A 15,331-nucleotide genomic window follows, 5' to 3' on the forward strand; every position below is an offset into this window, starting at 1 on the left:
GAAGACCTCACTTGAACTATATTTAGTTTAAGGGGAGTATTGAAGTTAAACAAAATATTAGTTGTATTGTAAACGTTAAGGGTCTGTTTGTTATTAGTTTAAAGTATGTTTAGGTTAATAGTGTCATTGTAAATAGGTTAGGGTTAGTATTGTAAATATGTTATAACCGTTTGTGATGAAACGTTGTAGGGTTTATATACCCACACTATCGATCATTATAATTGTATCAGACAATATTCATTAATCAAAGAACTCGTTTAGCATCATCATTGTGTTCTTGTTATTATATTCAATTTGTTTGATCACCAATATTTACAACACTGGTAACAAGTTATCGCCGTCATTAACAAAATAATTCATCTAATTATTAACGTATGAGTCATCAAGTCGACCTTTTGATTTGTAATTAGCTTTAGTCACGCTAACTAGACCTTAAAAATGATGAATATGGAGAACAATATTATCTAACTTATGATGATAAACTAAAACCTTAAATACTCTAGGATAGTTATAAAAGTGATGCAAATCTGGGGTACTAAGCACATACAGGACCTGTTAAACAATAACAAAAAAGCCTCGTATTACGGTGTTACCAATCACTGGCAGAGGTATAGTTCTCCAAATTTTTTTGCGCTTGAACTGCCCAAGCCTAAAGTGGATCACAGTTGGTGCTTGTTGGGCCCTCCAGAAAATCTACAAGAGTGGACACTTCGACAGTTGACACCCTTCCATTTTCAGGAATCGTTAATAGATGTCATAGATCATAAACAAGAACGGAACCTATTGCTGTCATTGTGCCCTTAGTTACACTTACTGAACTCAACTTTACATATCAAGTTGGGCCAAACTTTATCTGTGGAAGTAGCATCTTATTGAACCTGAATAATACACTCTTTATACATTAATATACAGTCATCAAGTAAATTTTTTTTGCATATGGAACCACGATTAATAAAAAGCAAAAGAAAGAAGGAAAACTATGTTATAGTGTGTGCTACCGATTATGTTTGTTTGACTGAACCCATGGTTACTTTGAGATGCTTTATCTATCGTGTACTGCTGGTGTCGAATTGGAGGGCATCATGTCCATATGAGATACCTATGCATCACTCTAGGGAGGATTCTTCTTTTAGACAGGATGCAGAATGTTTGACAGGTGAGAATGATCCCAAATCCAAAACAGAACCCGAGGATTGGTCCTTCAGTCATTTTTGTGATAGATTTTTTCTTATGTCCTGAAGGAGAAGAAGGAAGAGGATGCTTTGATAGTTTGCCACAAGGATTTTGAATGGGGTCCCCACATAACCTTGGATTGCCTTCATAACTCTGGTCTGAAAAGGTGTCAAACTGCCCCCCAGTTGGTATTGAACCTTGTAGGTTGTTGTTTGCAACATTGAAAAAGGACAAAAAGTTCAAGCTCTTAAGGGACGACGGGATCTCACCAGATAAAACAATTATGAGAGAGATCAAGTTTTTCCAGGTTTTTGAGGTTTGAAATTGAACTAGGAATGGTGCCAGAGAAATAGTTTTGACTCAAATCAAGAATGTGAATCGACTGCATATTGCCAATCTCAATAGGGATGCCACCACTCAGGTTGTTTCTAGCTAGGGACAATGCAGGGGGGAGGGTGATCAGCTTATTGTACTGCAAAGAGTAAGCATTTTCCCGTACAACAAATACTGGTAGTTCTACGCCACTATTGTTAACTTGATCCAGAACTTGTTGTGATGCAAGTGCTGGAAGTTTTGTAAGCTCTACAGGGAAGCCCCCCGAGAGAAAATTGTTAGATAAATCCAGATAAAAAAGATTGGGAGGTGTTTGTAGCCCACCTGGAATTATGCCATTGATGTTATTTTGAGAAAGGTCGAGTACTTCTAGGTTCATTAGTGACATCAGCCAAATAGGAAATTGACCAAACAGCTTGCAACCACCTAGTCCTATGGTCTTAAGATTGAGAAATCCGGAAATTCCTGCAGCGGGTAAGGTTTCATTAAAGAAATTTTTGGAGAGGAGGAGAGTGGTGAGATTCTTATGACCACTAAGAATATTCAATGCTTGACTGATATTGTTGAAGGTATTGTTCGACAAGCGAGAGGTAGGACAGAGATGGCAATTCAAGTATGTCAGGTGAGATATCCCCCTCTAGCATATTTGTGGCTAGTCGAATGGCAGTTAATGATTTACAGGAGAAAAGGCTTTTAGGAAGCACCCCGCTGAATTTGTTTTTGCCAAGATCAACTAGGGTGAGTTGACTGAAATTAGAGAAATCAAAATATGAAAGCCTGCCACTGAAATAATTGACCCTCAAATTAAGCAGTTGAAGCTTTGTGCAATTCATCAATGACAGGGGCAAGGTTCCATTGAGGCGATTAATGTGAAGTTCTAGTTCTCCAGCAATGACAACTTCCCGATGTTACGAGGGATGGAACCAGACAACATGTTACCAAACAAGACAAGACTCCTGAGGTTTGTGAGGTTGGTAACGCTTTCACCAATCTCCCCTATAAAAGAGTTTCCAGGTAATGATAAGTGTTTTAATGATAGAGAGCCATAGATGCTAGTTGGAATCTGTCCTGTGAGATTGTTAAAACCCAGACTCAAAACCTCGAGTTTAGAACAGGCATCGAACCCTTGCGGGATATTCCCAAAGAAGTCATTCAACGAGAAATCGAGGATTACTAAAGCCGGTGAATTGGTGCATATAGAGGGAGGAATTGTGCCTGTGAAGCTGTTGTTGCTAATATTAAGAGCAGTCAAGCTTTGAAGTGACTGGAGACTGGCTGCTTGAAGTGTCCAAGTAAAATGATTGCTGGAGAAATTGAGCACTCGGAGGGTATCTGGCAATGAGTCGACTAAGTACCTAGAAAGCCTATTATAGCTCAAGTCAACGGTGTGTAGGTTGTTGAAATAGGAGAAAAGTCCATCAGGGAGGGGACCGGAGAGGAAGTTATAAGACAGGTTGAGGAAAGATAGATATGTGAGATTTTGAAGAGAAGAAGGGATGGCACCGTGAAGGCCTTTTTTGGGTATGGATAATCCAACAACCCGGTATCCTTTAGCATCACAGTAGACCCCATCCCATGAGCAGCAATCAGTTGTAGCCGACCAGTTGAGGGTAGAAAAGTTGGTTGTGAAGGGTAATAGAGAATTTTTGTCATCGGGGTTACAATATGCATCCGTAAGTGTGGGCAACATGAACATGAGTATAATCAAGAAAACAAAACATAGATAATGATGGTTGGTTGAGGAAGATGGAAATATAAGGGGTTTTGGCGGAAACATTACGCTGCTACTGCGAAAGAAGACAGATGAAGAGGGATCGTAAAGAAAGATTGATGTAGATGAGAAGGATCATATGGAGAAGGAGGAGACAAGCAGAAATTGACCAAGATCAATATTAAAAAGAAGAAAAGGTAAATATAAAAATTTAAAGAAGGCATCAAGAGTTAATCATCATGCATGGAAGTGTTTACTTTTGTGTATTTTCAATATTTCAATAGTTGGGCGGCTGTGTGGTGGTAGTGACAGGTACTTCTGTTATCAAATCAACCATGACCATGGCCAGTGTAAGTGGGGACTCCAAAGTGATGGACAGAGAAAAAAAAATAAAATAAAACAGTAAACTATGATTTTCGCCGCCATTTGATTCGTTCAAATTTTCTATTTTAGTCATATTGATGATCCTCTGTTTTGTTTGGATTTCAGCTAGTCCCGGGTTAGTATTCATAGAATCATAGCTTAACATCCATACACACATCTGATCTACTCACACAGTAAAATACACTGAAAACAAGCTATATATTCCTAAAAAAATGTCAAAACTCATTTATTGAATTCAAAGTCATCGTTAGACCCCATTCGATCATTACCAACACATAAGCCAAAATGGATGCTTACCAAGCTCAAAATTAAAATACAGAACCAGAATGAAACACAGAAGCAAAATATTAATGGCAGCTAATCTAAAAGGAAAGAGGAAAGGCACTGTAACTACAACAAAGGTGCTACTTTGGTCAAGAAGCAACGTGCTCGTATTTACATGAACTCTTTTTAAGGCTACCCATCGGCGCAAGATGTGTGTTTTAATTGATCCCGTAGGTAGCAGAGGCATGGTGATGCCCGCGAGTTTTCTGTTAACAATTTCTTGCAGTCATTGAAAAAAGACTATTCATCTAATCAAACTCTATGTCATCAAGTTGACGTTTTGATTTCTTAGTTTTAGTTGCACCGATGAAACTTACAAAAATGATTATTCATTTTAGATAACAGAATTAACTAACTTGCGGTAACAAGCTAAAACCGTAAATGTCTAGTATAGTCATAACAACAATATTCGCCTGCAAGCACTAAACAAATATAGGACTTGATACAATAATCAGAAACTAGTAACACTGATTATGTGATTAACAATCAAGGCCAGAGGTAATTGTTGGGGCTTGGGCTGACTAAGCATCAAGTAATTGATTGCAGTTGGTGATTGTTGGACCCTCCAGCAAATCTACATGAGTGGACACTTGACAGTTGACCCTTCCATTATCAGACATCCTTAAAAGATGTCAGCACTCAGCGGTTCATAATTTTATTCTATTACTAAACATGATTATCTACAATTCTTTTGACATATATATGGGATCTTAGATGCATTCTAGTTGATCTAAGTGAGTTTTAGCCTGATCAGCTGAAACTAGATGTTTACAGATCACGAACAAGAACAGAGTTTATATTTGTCATTGTACCCTAAGTTACACTTTATTTATCGAGCTGGGCCAACCTTTATCTATGGAAATAGCATCTTATTGAACCTGAAGAATACAATCTTTATACATTATTATACAGTCATCAGCAGGTAAAACTCTTTGCATAAGGAACCACATATAAAGCAAAAGAAAGAAGAAAAACTATTCATAGTGTGTGGGTACCAGTTATGTTTGCTTGACTGAAACCTTAATTGCTTTCAAGATGATTCAGTTATAGTGAGATGCTTGATCTGTTGTGTACTGCTGGTGTTGAATTGAAGGGCATCATGTCCATATGAAATACCTATGTATCACTCTAGGGAGAATCCTTCTTTTAGACAGTATGCAGAATGTTTGACATGTGAGAATGATCCCAAATCCAAAACAGAACCCGAGGATTGGTCCAACAATCACTTCCGTGTAAAGATCCTTCTTATGCCCCGGAGGTGAAGGAGGAGGGGGATTTGATAGCTTTCTACAAGACTTTAGCACGGGCGGTTCCACATAAACCTGGATTGCCTTCATAAATCGGATACGAAAAGGTGTCAAACTGCCCCCCGGTTGGTATTGAACCCTGTAAACTGTTGTATGCAACGTTGAATGTAGACAAAAAGTTCAAGCTTTTAAAAGACGATGGGATCTCCCCAGATAAAAGATTATGAGAGAGGTCTATTCTTTCCAAGTTTATGAGGTTTGAAATGGAACTAGGAATGGTACCAGAAAACTTGTTTTGACTCAGTTCAAGAATATGAACCGACTGCATATTGCCAATCTCAACAGGGATGTCACCGCTGAGGTTATTGTCAGATAGGTACAAGGCAGGTGGGAGGGTAGCTAGCTGATTGTACTGCAAATATGTAGCATTTTGTGGTGAAACAAATACAGGTAGTTCAAGGTAACTACTGTTTACTTGATCCAGAACTTGCTGTGATGAAAGTGCTGGAAGTCTAGTAAGCTGTAATGGGAAACCACCCGAGAGAGAATTGTTAGATAAATCCAGATAAAGAAGATTTAAAAGTGTTTGTATCAAGCTTGGAATTGTGCCATTGATGTTATTTTGAGAGAGGTCGAGTACCTCCAGGTTCGTTAGTGACATCAGCCAAATAGGTAATTGCCCAGACAACTTGCAACCACCTAATCCCATGATCTTAAGCTCGTGAAACCCGGAAATACCTTCAGCAGGTACTTCTTCATTGAAGAAATTTTTGGAGAGGATGAGAGTGGTAAGCTTCTTATGACTACTAAGAATAGTTAATGCTTGAGTGATATTCTGGAAGGTATTGTTTGAAAGCGAGAAGGACAAAAATGACAAATCAAGTATGTCAGGTAATATCCCCCCCTCTAGCTTATTTGTGGCCAGTCGAATGGTGGTGAGTGATTTGCAGGAATAAAGGGTTTTAGGTAGCACCCCGCTGAACTGATTTTCACCTAGGTCAATTATGGTAAGTTTACTGAAGTTGGAGAAATCAAGATCGGAAAGCCTGCCGCCTAAAGAGTTGACCCTCAAATTAAGTAGCTGAAGATTTGTACAATTTATCATTGACAGAGGCAAGGTTCCATTGAGTCGATAATGTGAAGTTCCAGTTTCTCCAGCAATGACAATTTTCCGATATTGCTAGGGATGGAACCAGACAACATGTTACCAAACAAGACAAGACTCCTAAGGTTTGTGAGGTTGGTAATGCTTTCACCAATCTCTCCTGTAAGAGAATTTCCAGGAAAGGATAAGTGTTGCAGGGATCCAGAACCATTGATGTCAGCTGGAATCTGTCCTGTGAGATTGTTAAAACCTAGACTCAAAACCTCGAGGTTAGAACAAGCACCGAACCCTTGAGGGATTATTCCAATGAATTCATTCAGAGAGAAATCAAGGAGCACTAAATCTGGAGAATTGGTGCAAATAGATGGAGGAATTGCGCCTGTGAAGCTGTTGTTGCTAATATTGAGAACGATCAAGCTTTGAAGCAATTGGAGATTGGCAGTTTGAATTGTCCCATTGAAATGATTGCTGGAGAAATCTAATGATTGGAGGGTAGACGGGAAAGTATCGGGTAAGTATCCAGAAAGCCTATTATAGCTCAGGTCAATGGTGCGGAGGTTGTCGAATGAGGAGATAAGTCGGTCTGGAAGCGTGCCATAAAATAAATTATAGGACAGGTTGAGGAAAGAGAGAGCCGTGAGATTTTGAAGAGAAGAAGGGATGGCACCACGAAGGCCTCTTCTGGGGATGGATAAGTCGACGACCCGATCTCTTTTATCATCACAAGAGATTCCGTCCCATGAACAACAATCGTCGGTAGCAGACCAGTTAAGGGTGGGAAAGTTAGTTGCAAAGGACAAGAGAGAATCTTTATCAGTAAGGATGCAATCTGCATCCACAAGTGTTGAGAACAGGAGTACTTGTACAATCAAGAAGCCAACAAAACTCAGATGATGGCGGTTGATGGAGATAGAGGGAAATAAGAGGAGTTTTGGCAGAAGCATTGTGGTGGCAACTGTTGCGAAGAACGAGAAGAAGACAGATTGATGAAATGAAGCCTAAGGGATTTTTTTTAATGGAAAAGAAAAGTATACGTCAAGAGTTGATCATCATGTAAGCGTTTACTTTTGTGTATATTTAACTGCTGTTTGGTGGTGGTGACAGGTATTTCTGTTTACAAAAGTTATCAAGTCCGGTGGCGAAGCTTGGACAAAAACGCGGGAGAGGGGGGGGGTGGGTTAAGCTTAAGTTTCCGGACAAAAACGAGTTAATTTACACTAATTCCTAAAAATATGGGGTGTGGGCAGGGCCACCCAGGCCACAAGTATCCTCCGCCCCGGATAAGTCAACCATCCATAGGATTTCGTTTTTGGACAGAGCAACAAATTAAAATTGTAAATGATAAAGGTGTTTGTGTAAAGTGCATAATTACCCAATCACAAATATAACAAAAAGAAATTTTAGATTGATGATAATGTTCATAAATTGAGTTATGACATATTAGAAAGTAAAATAGAAGTTTTGATAAAGAAATCTTCAAGGAATAATAATAATAATAAAAGGAGAGTTGTTGTTTTGTATGGTTAGGCTGAGGGGTGTGGGGGGCTTTAATGGGGGCTCCAACCAATAATATTATGACGTGTGGCAGAGAGAGAAACTGGATAAGGGGGGTGTTGGAGCCCCCGTTGGAGCCCCTGGCCCTGGTGTGGAGAGGCTCCAGCAGGGGCTCCAGCGAATTTTTTTTTTATTTTTTTTATAAATATATTCAAACAACGTATTATTAAAAAAACTCATAAATTATTAAAAAAAACACACATTAATAAAAAACACATTAATATCTAAAAATAAAATAAAAATTAAAGTACTAAAAAAAACATTCTTCTTATTCTTCGGCTTGGTCTTCTTCGATCAACCTCTTTCGGATACGTTCCTTTTGCTTTTCCATTAGCATTTGATCGACCGGATTTAGGTTACTGAAGTCTCTAGTAAGAAAGTCCAAATCTCTCATTCGACTTTTTCCTTTTTGTCATAAGAGACCACCTCCATGGTTTTGTTGAATTTATTGAGGGATTCAACAAGATTGGCGATGTTTACGGCTTCCCCCTCAGCCGGTTTTTTCCCCTTGGCGTCCCTTCCCAATGGCCACCCTCCTCGGCGGTGAAGACGTTTCCTCCTCCGCAATGTTTAGGTCGAATCCAACGCGGCAATCCGACCCGGTTGAAGTGCTATACGCTCCAGACGAACTAGTTTTAGTCCGTTTCGGCCTTACTTCCGCATCAAAGTCCGGCGCCACCAGCTCAACCCACTTGGAACACCTTTTCAACCTCTCCCACAACTTTAAATCGTCCCACGTCTTCACCATCCCATACCTCCGCAAACACTCCTGCTTCCACTCTTCGACCGTGAAATTGTAAACCGCCAAATCATCACTGCCACTTGGTCTCATACGACCGTTGTTCCTGTTGAAAAGATTAGTAAACAAGCCGACAAATTTTCTGATTTCGGACCACTGACCCGAAATCATATCTGCAGTTCCGCTCTGTACTCCCCAACGAGCATGTAGAACGTCTCCCTAACCTTTGTCCAAAAAATCTTGCTCTTTTGGTAGTCGGACTGCAAAATGACTAAATAAATTAGATTTGCATTTAACTTTTTTATTAAAAATCATTTTTAAAAACGTTAAAACAATTACCACAACGCCGATCCTCAGAAATGACTATCCAAGCCCGACACAAGGCTTCCTTCTCATCCGATGACCACGGAGTGGCTTTCCGTTTCGTCCTCGGAGTCGAAGCCGGTCCCGACCCGTCCGTTGCAACTTGTTTTTTCCGGTGGACGCGTCTTTTTGGTCCCGTAGCTTCACCGTGTGATTCTTGTGTCTCCGGAACAACAAAGTTAGGAGACGGTTGTGTGTTGGATGGTTGAAAGCCGGATGATTCTTGCGGCTCCGAATAAAACATCGGTTGGTGCGGTGACGACCATAAATCATCGTCAAGATAATCTGAATCAAGGTTTGGGAACCAATTTCCAGCCATTTTTTTTAAAAAAAGTTGAGAAGATGAATTGATTTTGGGTGAAGGTTTGAAGTTTTGGTATAAAAATGGGTGAAATTGGGTATAATTATATAGGAAAAATATTTTTTTTTTTGGTTTGTTCGGCTCCCAACGGTCAAAAAACCATCAAAAGTTGTGCAGCCCTCTCTCTTCTCCCGCTAACCGGCTCACGCCTGCATTGTTTTTCGCATTAACGCCCCGTTAGCGCCCCGGCTAGCGCCCTGGTGGTGTGGTGTTAGCGCCTGGGGGCGCGAGCGGAGGGGCTCTAGCGCCCCCGTTGAAGCCCCACACCCCTCAGTCTTATATAAATAATTAGGTACACCTAGGTATTAAAAATATTCAAACTAACAATAAATTAATAAACATGAGTTTTTATATGTGTGAAGATAAATTATTAGTTATTACAATGAACTAAATAAACATAAAGATGAAATTGATCAAATAATAATTTATGTGTATTGAAATCTGTAGATAGATCTACATGTGGAGAGTATATGATGGTTCAAAAATAAGACAGCTCTTTAGGTAGCAAGCTTTCAGATTTTTAACTTCTCCAGTTTCAGTCAACTCACCAGTCACCATAGTTGACCTAAGTGATGACCAATTCAGGGGGTGCTACCAAAAAACCTTTTCTCCTGCAAATCCTTAACCGTCATGCGACTGGCCGGTATTATTATCATATCTGAAGTATTTTAGTTAGTCGGTTAAGGGCAGTTATTACTTATTTGGTAGTTAAATAACTACCACCGCAAGTATATAAACGTATTGTTGTAAACCAGAAGATGTGTTGTTGTGTGTAAAATTATTAAACAAGTTTCTGTCAGAATGTGTGTTCTTTCTATTCAATCTTACAATGATTATATCAGGTGTAGATTAGTACTCCCACAATTATACCAATCTCTGACATTCAAGGATCCTACGATATTAACATGATCTAAAGTCTAAACCCTTTTATATCACAAGTTCATATCCTATCCTATATACAAGAGTTGTTATTGCCCAGGGAACAACATAGGTGTCATTAAAAGTGTTGTGTTCAACTGGATAAGTACTACACAACTTCTTTGTCATTGTCGGAGTTTTCACTTTTGTGATCTTAAAGACATAACATAAGACGACTGGTGTTATATATATAGCATACAATGAGCATACTAAATCAAGAAAAAGGTGGCATGCATGAATTAAACATAATGTAGAAATGACAAATTTTTATAAAGTACCACAGTTGGTACATACATCATGCATAAACGCGTTTACTTATGTGTATATTCTAATCAATTGCTGGCGGCTGTATGGTGCTGTTTCAACAAATTCTTGCTAAAATTCTGAATGATAATATTTATTCCCCTTTTCTTCAAAAATAAAAAATAAAAGTAAAAAAATGAAACATGAAAATGAAACTGACCAACAATTTACGTATGCTAGTAAATCGAGTGGCAGCCTTCATTAACTCGCTCGTATTTAGATTTCCTTGAGCAAGAATGTGGAAAACGATGAGCCGTGTCGTCTGATGACGATTTGACAGGTGAGGTGATTATATGGGTTTTAATCGCTCATAAAAGCACTTAAATATATAAACTCATGTTACGGACTGAAACCATCGCAAGGTATGAGACTTGTCTCACATCGGTTGTATGGGCAATTGATTTGGGGTTTATAAGCCAAATGGGTTCCCTCACCTATCAGACTACTCTTTTGTGTTGAGTTCTTCTGTTTGGCTTGTAACATTGGTATCAAAGCCAACCTCGGAGTGTTGGCCCACGGAGTGGTGGCCTGGAGGAGGCCAGCCGTGACCAACGAGGACTCGGAGTGGTGGCCTGGAGTGAGCCAACCGTGACCAACGTGGCCGTGACCAACTAGGACGTTGGCCCTTAAGGAGGATGCATTGTTACGGACTGAAACAATTGCAAGGTATGGGACTTGTCCCACATCGGTTGTATGGGCAATTGATGTGGGGTTTATAAGCCAAATGGGTTCCCTCACCTATCAGCCTAGTCTTTTGGGTTGAGTTTTTCTGTTTGACTTGTAACAGCTCACCGGATCAATGGCTTCAAGCAACATCTGAGTCGCCATAATTTATAAACAGCACTAGCTTGCAGAAGCTCACATATGCTTCAAGCAATATATTAGTTTATTATATTGCTATCTGATCACAAGTGACAAAAAAAGGTAAATGTGTCTGTTAAGTTTAGTTTATACTTTTATTTGAAAAGCTAACAAAAAAGTATAAATACCAAATAACTCCCATCCCCAAATCACCTATTTCTTTCCTAAACTCTGCCATCGCACTATTATTCCCGTAACCGACTGATCAGTCTCTCCGATCTCACCACATCCATAGTGAAGATGATGATCATTTCGTTTGCACCTGCGGACCCGGCCTTTTGATTCAAAGCTAATCTCCACTGCCAAGAATTCCTCCTTGGTTTCTCATTTTGCCTGGAGACAAGGGAAATCGTATTGACCTTACAACAAGAATCGAGTTCAAGGGAATAAAGGCACATTTATTCTTTTTGTTGTCATTGGATATTGTGAAGATAGTGACTAACATCATGTAAATAGGCAGTTTTATTCTACTACTACTACTACTATTATTATTATTATTATTATTATTATTATATATACGAACAAGAACAGCTAGGCCCGTCTCAAAGTCCTCGGAGGCCTAAAACTAACTAAAATGTTGAGGCCTTTTTATTTTCTTTTCTTTATGCGTATAACGCTAGAGAGTACACAAGAATTATAGAATATGGATGATATGCCGAGATAATGGATATGAAGGAATCATCCTTAGCTTGTGGCTCATCATTGAGTTACTAATTCTAAAAGAACTCTACTTTAAAAATCTCATAATACATAACTCTTATCTAAAATGGAGGCCCTATAAATTTGGAGGCCTAAAGCCATTGCCTCATTTAGCTTACCCACGAGACGGCCCTGAACAACGTTTATTGTTGTCACTGTGTTACACTCGATTGAACGTACACAACTTAATTTATACATCCATAACAACGAGTAGGCCTGCCATTTAAGAATAATATTCATATGAGCTGGTCCAGTCTAAAACAGATTCCAAAGGTTACAGTTGAGATGTGTCTCTTCATCAAGAAAAAAATTCTTTTGCATAAGATACCACAAATAAAACGAAACAAACACAAGAGGTAAACTATGTGAGATTGATTGTCTGCTACCCGTGATGTTTGCTTTAAAGATGTCAATTACAGTGAGATGCTTGATGTGGAATTGAAGGACATCGATCATGTCCATATGAAATATCTATGGATCCATTTAGGGAGAATCTTTCTTTTAGACACTATGCAGAATGTTTGACAAGTGAGAATAGTCCCAAATCCAAAACAGAACCGAGGATTGGTCCAACAATCATTTCCGTATCAAGGCCGTTCTTATGTCCTGAAGGAGAAGGAGGGTGTGATCGACTACCACAAGGCTTTTGAATGATGGCCCCACATAACCCTGGATTGCCTTCAAAACTCTGGCTCAAAAAGGTGTCAAACTGGTCTCCAAATGGTATTGAACCTTGCAAATTGTTGTGTGCGATATTGAGAAAAGACAAAAAGTGCAAGCTTTTAAGAGACCATAGGATCTCACCAGATAAAAGATTATGAGACAGGTCTAGTCTTTCAAGGTTTTTGAGGTTTGAAATTGAATTGGGAATGGTACCAGAGAAATAGTTGTGACTCAGATCAAGGATATGAATAGACTGCATATTGCCAATCTCAACAGGGATGTCACCACTCAGGTTGTTGCTAGCTAGGTACAACGCAGGGGGGAAGGCGGAGGGATGATTATACTGCAAATATGAAGCATTTTGTGGAGCCACGAATATGGGTAGTTGAAAGATCTTATTGTTTACTTGATCCAGAACTTGCTGTGATGCAAGTGCTGGAAGTTTAGTAAGCTCTACATGAAAACCGCCCAAGAGGGAATTGTTAGATAAATCAAGATAAAAAAAAATTTGAAAGTGTTTGTATCCAGCCTGGAATTGTGCCATTGATGTTATTTTGAGAGAGGTCGAGTACCTGGAGATTCGTCAATGACATCAGCCAAATAGGAACTTGACCAAATAACTTGCAACCACCGAGCCCCATGATCTTAAGATTGTTAAACCCTGAAACTCCTGCAGCTGGTAGGGTTTCATTGAAGAAGTTTAAGGAGACTATGAGGGCGGTGAGTTTCTCATGACTGCTAAGAATATTGAGTGCTTGATTAATATTCTTGAAGGAATTGTTTGAAAGCGAGAGGAAGGACAGAGATGGCAATTCAAGTATGTCAGGTGAGATTTCGCCCTCTAGCTTATTTGTGGCTAGTCGAATAGCGGTTAGTGATTTGCAGGAGAAAGGCTTTTAGGTAGCACTCCTCTGAATTTATTTTCACCAAGATCAACTATGGTGAGTTGACTGAAGTTCGAGAAATCAAAATCGGATAGCCTGCCACCTAATGAGTTGACCCTTAAATTAAGCCGTTTAAGCTTTCTACAATTCATCAGTGACAGTGGTATGGTTCCATTGAGGCTATTAATGTGAAGTTCCAGTCTCTCCAACAATGACAACTTCCCAATATCGCGAGGGATGGAACCAGAGAACATGTTACCATACAAGACAAGACTCCTAAGAATTTTGAGGTCGGTAATGCTTTCACCAATCTCCCCCATAAGAGAGTTTCCAGGTAATAATAATTGTTGTAAAGATAGTGCGCCTTTGATATCAGTTGGAATTGCTCCTGTTAGGTTGTTAAAACCCAAAATCAAAACCTGGAGGTTAGAACATGCACCGAATCCTTCAGGGATATAGTGAAGTCGTTCAGAGAGAAATCAAGGAGCACTAAAGCTGGTAAAGGGTTGCATACGGAGACAGGAATTGAGCCAGAAATGCTGTTGTTTCCAATATTGAGAGCGGTCAAGTTTTGAAGTGACCAAAGACCGGTCGCTTGAATTGTGCCACTAAACCGATTGCTGGAGAAATGAGCACTTGGAGGGTAACCGGCAATGGGTCGGGTAGGTATCCAGAAAGCCTATTGTAGCTCAAGTCAATGGTGTGGAGGTTGTTGAATGAGGAGAATAGTCGGCCAGGTAGCGGACCAGAAAGAAAATTATAAGACAGGTTAAGGAAGGAAAGAGACGTTAGATTTTGAATAGAAGGCGGCATGGGACCACGAAGGCCTCTTTCAGGGAGGGATAACCCGACGACTCGATATCCTTTATGATCACAAGTGATTCCGTCCCATGAGCAGCAGTCAACGGTAGCAGACCAATTGAGGTTGTGAAAGTTAGTAGCAAAGGACAAGAGTAAATCCTTATCACCAGGATTACAATCTGCATCTATAAGTGTAGGAAACAGTAGTACCAATATGATCAAGAAGCCAACAAAACCTAAATGATGATTGTCGGTTGAGGCCGTCATTGCTACTGCGGTTGAAGAAGCTAACATAAGAGGGAATGAGGAACAAGTGGAAGCTAATATTAAAAGAAGGTATCACATGGAAAAGAATCTTTCAAAACCTCAAAAACGTGGGAAAGTTAAACCTCTCTCATAATTTTTTATCAGGTTAGATCCTACCTTAAAAGCTTGCACTTTTTGGCTTCTTTCAACATAGTAAACAACAATATACAAAGTCCAATACCAAGTGGGCCCCAAGTTGACACCTTGTTGCAATAAACCTGAACATTCTTCTCCTTCAAGGCCTAGACATGACATTGACAATGATTCTTGGACCAATCCTGGGGTTATATTTTGGAGTTGGGAACTTGGGATCACTTCACTTGTCTAGCATTACCCCAGGCATGGAGTCATATTGTCCTAAACAATATGCAAAAGACATCAAGCATCTCTTATGTCGTAAAAACACGTACGTGAGGGTTTCGATCAAGCAAACATTATGATCAGTTGAGGGGGTTTCGGGTTGCTTTATAAAGCAACATCCGCAAACGACACAAAACTGGGTTGAGGGGATGGTATGTGTTCCAGCACTCAAACATTCATACTATCCATACCGATTTAAACGTTCTAGGCTTCACTCATGAGCAACTTCAAGAAGGAAGCCC

The 15,331-nt window shown here is 39.6% G+C and overlaps 2 pseudogenes; both read right to left on the reverse strand.

Annotated features, from left to right (window-relative positions):
- Positions 1-1,042: 1,042 nt before the first annotated feature.
- Positions 1,043-7,425, reverse strand: LOC143607315 (uncharacterized; annotated as a pseudogene).
- A 4,859-nt stretch (positions 7,426-12,284) lies between these two features.
- On the reverse strand, positions 12,285-14,690 carry LOC143607316 (tyrosine-sulfated glycopeptide receptor 1 pseudogene; annotated as a pseudogene).
- Between the last annotated feature and the right edge of the window lie 641 nt (positions 14,691-15,331).

The sequence above is a fragment of the Bidens hawaiensis genome, unplaced genomic scaffold, assembly GCF_021521415.1.
Source record: "Bidens hawaiensis isolate Kalapana, Puna unplaced genomic scaffold, B.hawaiensis_p1.1 tig00081114_1, whole genome shotgun sequence".
In the NCBI taxonomy this organism is placed as follows: Eukaryota; Viridiplantae; Streptophyta; class Magnoliopsida; order Asterales; family Asteraceae; genus Bidens; species Bidens hawaiensis.